This window comes from Pongo abelii, chromosome 2 (assembly GCF_028885655.2).
Source record: "Pongo abelii isolate AG06213 chromosome 2, NHGRI_mPonAbe1-v2.0_pri, whole genome shotgun sequence".
NCBI lineage: Eukaryota > Metazoa > Chordata > Mammalia > Primates > Hominidae > Pongo > Pongo abelii.
Genome location: NC_085928.1, coordinates 134,006,727 through 134,011,221, shown reverse-complemented (window position 1 = coordinate 134,011,221; position 4,495 = coordinate 134,006,727). Strand labels below are relative to the sequence as shown.

The 4,495-nt window shown below is 36.6% G+C and overlaps 1 long non-coding RNA gene across 1 annotated transcript; it reads left to right on the top strand.

Moving 5' to 3' along the window:
- The first annotated feature begins 1,424 nt into the window (after window positions 1-1,424).
- On the top strand, window positions 1,425-4,008 carry LOC134761020 (uncharacterized). Its single transcript, XR_010139228.1, has 3 exons — window positions 1,425-2,290; window positions 2,645-2,706; window positions 3,549-4,008. It is a non-coding gene; the product is annotated as an uncharacterized LOC134761020 (long non-coding RNA).
- Window positions 4,009-4,495: the final 487 nt, after the last annotated feature.

Below are 4,495 nucleotides of genomic sequence, written 5' to 3'. Positions count from 1 at the left end.
TGTGATAACCCCAAGGCATATGAAAGGTTCATCTGTATGTGTTCTTGTCACTAGCCCAGCTGAGCCCAGTCTTCAAGTCATCCAAATCCAGATAAGAGGCATATGTGTAAAAAGCCTCCATGTTATCCCAACCCCCAACAAATATTGAGTCACTGTTAGTCCTTTTAGTCTCCCCAGCTAAAGTTCCTGACATTATGGAACACAAATAAGCCATCCCCACTGAGTCCTGCTCAAATTTCTGATTCATGGAATCTATGAACATAGTAAAATAATTGTTTTATACATGTCACAAATTTTTTAAAATGCAGAATTAAATAATTGAAACAGGCAGGACACAGTGGCTCATGTCTGTAATACCAAAACTTAATGGGAGGCCGAGTCAGGTGAATCACTTAAGGTCAAGAGTTTGAGACCAGCCTGGCCAACATGGTGAAACCCCATCTCTACTAAAAATACAAAAAATTAGCCAGGTGTGGTGGCACATGCCTATAGTCCTAGCTACTTGGGAGGCAGAGGTAGGAGGATTGCTTGAACCCAGGAAGCAGAGGTTGCAGTGAGCCAAGATCACACCACTGCACTCCAGCCTGGGTGACAGACAGAGACTCCATCCCACCCCCTCAAAAAAAATAATAATTGAAACAACTCTGATTTTCCATCTTTTGAGGGACAGTATAGCATGATGGAAAGAGCACATATTTTGGAATTAGAGTATCCTGGGTTTGAATTTCAACTCGCTTATTTGCTTAGCTCTGGATATTAAGTAAATTAAACAGTTTGAGAATCAGCATTCTCATCTCTAGAATGGGGATGGCCATACTACAGAGTCATTGGCAAAATTAAATGAGATAAAATGTATGAGAGTCCACATACAAAATAGATGCCCAGTGTGTTACAGGTATTATTACTAGTATTAAAATCTAAAGTGGTCTTGCCACAGGGATCACTACCATTTATATAAGCCGTGAGGATAAGGGAAGAGAATGCATGTGGACAATGGTTCTATGTGTGTAAATGAAGGCCTTTTCCCTTGTAAGAGTTTACTCAAGAGCTCCTAAATTATACAAATAACAACATTAATAATTATGAAACTTAAATTATGTTTTATAGTTTATGCAGGGCTTTAGCACAGTGGTCCCTTATCATTTTGGCACCAGGGACCAGTTTCATGGAAGACAATTTCTCTACTGGGTTGAGCAGGGGAGGGTAAGGTTTTGGGATTAAACTGTTCCACCTCAGATTCCACCTCAGATTATCAGACATTAGTTATATTCTCATAAAGAACACAACCTAGATCCCTCGCGTGTGCAGTTCACAATACGGTTCATTCTCCTATGAGAATCTAAAGATGCTGCTGATCAAGAGTTGGAACTCAGGCAGTAATGCTCACTGGCCCACTGCTCACCTCCTGCTGTGCTGCCCAGTTTCCAACAAACCACTGGTATCAGTCTGTGGCCAAGGGGTTGGAGCCCCTTGCTTGGCAAATGTACTCTATTTGTGTGTTGGCACAGTTTTATGAGGAAGATAATCCAATTACACCATTTTGTAGATTTTTATAAGTAGCAGCTGTGGTGAGTAGTTCAGCGTTGGGCCATGATGCGAGTTCCTGAATTCAAATTCCAGTTTCCCCTCTCATTAGCCATGTGATATTGAGAAGGGTAATTAAATTTTCTTGCTCCTCAATTTTATCACCTCTGAAGTGGCAGTATTGTACTATTTTTAGAACTGTCTTGAAAATTAAACACAATCATACATGTAAAGCACTTAGAACAGTGCTGTGCATAGAGTTGGGTGTTCAATAACATGTTATTGTTACAGATTAGGCTCAAGAGGTTACATTCTCTAGGGCTGCACAGGTATAAATATCATCAAACCTAGGCATTTTGCTCTAAGTCTTATACTATGATTGATTCATATTTTCCTTTTAATTTTTGTTTAGTTGAACGCTGATCAATGTGCCTCTTGGGATAATGGCCACTATTTTAAAACACTTCTTTTCTTTACTCTCTGAATGCTCTTATGGAAGCTATTTGTGCAAATTCAGATACTACACTACTTAGGAATTTTACCCAAGGATGATATAGGCCAGTAGCTCTTGTAGTTTATGTGTTGTCCTTAGCAGGAATGCTTTCCTTAGAAAGACTGCCTTGGACACAAATTCTTGACTGTTAAAATTCCCTTTGTGGGTGCTTCATCTTGATAAACCAAAGACCTTGTTTCTTCCTAGGTATTGGGAGCATCGTCCCCTGTCCTGTTACAGTTAGATCTTGAAGATGCTTTTTAGTTCATCTAGGTAAAATGTTGTTCCTTGAAATGAGCTTCTTAATTCTTAATGCTCTTTGTTTAGATTTTCATCCATCTCTGCAGCCTTTCCAGACAGTGGTTCATCTCCTAACAATGGCCTCCCTAATGCATGAGACATAGTAGTAAAACCTCATTGAACCTCATTATCATCTCTTTTGCATGCTCCTCTATGAACATGCAAATAACTTTTAATCATCCCTATTTTTTTGTATTGTATAAAATATATATGGATTCTCTATTCTGCACTTTCTTATTTGTGGGATGTCGTATTATCTGTCAGTGGAAATGGAATGCAAATACATTGCTGAAGGTGACTTATCTCAGACCTTGTTTTCTTCCACAGGGGGAGAAAAATGTCAGTCTTTAATGAACTCGGAGCTAAAGTAGATTAGCCATTTTCTTCAGGTAAGATGGATGATGCTATCAACATTATTAAGTCACTAGGTCTGAATTTCTCTGTATCTAAATCCAATGTAATAAGTGCTATTAACATACTTGCCAATCTATCTCACTGACATATTTTAGTATTTTGGCTAAAAACTGAAATAAGACTAGTCCTGATTAAACAATTTGCTTCATTCAGTTTACTTCTTACCTATTATCATTTGGCAATAGGCACTATTTCTCAATGAGCTCAAAATACACTACATGACAGACAATTTGTCCTACTTCTTAAAAACAGTTGATATATCAGCAGATTAATGAGAAATCCCTTTTATGTAACTTCACTTTAAGAAGTTTAGTAAGGATTTTTGTTTTAGTTTTTATGTGTATATAAAATATCCCTTCAGTATTTTTGCAACCCTCTCTAAGAAAAGAGCAGCTCATGGTAGAAAAGAATGTTTTGGGCTATGATGGCAGAAATGGATGGATGACCATGCCTTTCTGGAATAGATTGAGAGAATATTCCTTGCAACCATTGGACCTATTACTGCAAATAGCTGAGTAAAAGGAACAAATCAGTACATTTAATCTATGCAAAATGGGTGTCAGTGGAAAGCGAGTTAAGGTAAAGTTTTCAAAAACTATAATAATATCTTCTGCTATAGGCTGTTTCCTTTACTTACAACAGCATTCTTCTGCCAATGACCCAAGCTGCCCATTTCACTTACTTTCTTTATGAAAAGAATATTCAAGTGAAAATTCAAAGAAAAAGCTTTTAGAGTTTTGCTGGCATTTGCAGTATTTTATCCCTTTGCTTATGGAGATATTTTAGTAAAAGTATAACATTTTCCATTAAATTGTAGGTGGACTTACTACTTCCTAAGGCGAAATTTGTTCCTGGGTGACTCTGTGTAACTTCTCAGCGAAGTTTTGCCTTCAGATTTTTCTTTTTTGGTTTGAATCCAGTTTAGTAAATGGTGAGAGCCACTTGTGCTATTAGATACTTACTGATTCTTATTTGCTGACATAGTGAGTTAGGAATGACCACTGAGAAATTGAAATTAGAATTTGACTCTTCTGACTTCTAATAGGAGGTAGAAGTTGAATATTTGCAACATAATGTCATTTCATTCACTAAAGAAATGTGCTTATGTTAATATATGTAGTGCAGAATTCTCTTATTATTAGAAATAGGCTGGGTGGAGAATTAGGAGCAAAAATGGAAATGTAGAAAACTGTTCACTGACTCATTCCTAAATTTACTTGGAAGGAGAAAAAAAATTAATGGAAATGACTGTTCTTTTATGGTGTTTCTATTCCTTAAAGAAATGATGAGCTGAGCAAAGAAAGAAAAGGTGCTTGCCTATATTTTATCTCTTATTTACATATAAATATGGTTCTGATTAAAATACGTTTTGATGGCACTGACTGGGTAGAATTTATCTGTGAAAAAAAAACCTGCAAAGGATAATGTTTGATTGTTTGGTATTATCAATGCTACAACTCCAATTCTTTATAGAGTTTAGTCCTGTGCAGATTCTGTAGAATTATTAATGCCTTATGTGGCTCACATTTTTACAGGGGAGCTTAATCTGAAGTTTGACATGCTCTTTTCATCTGTTTTTTGTTTTGTTTTGTGTTTGCATGACTATTTCTTCTAATATTTTCTATTTTCTCTTTTCTAACGATTTTAATCCATGGAGGTCAAAAAGCTTTATTGATACTTTCTGCTATGCTTTAGGTAAATTTAGGGTGCAGTTTCTTTGGTGGGAGAGAGCCATGGGAAAATTATTTCTTGCCACCTATTGGA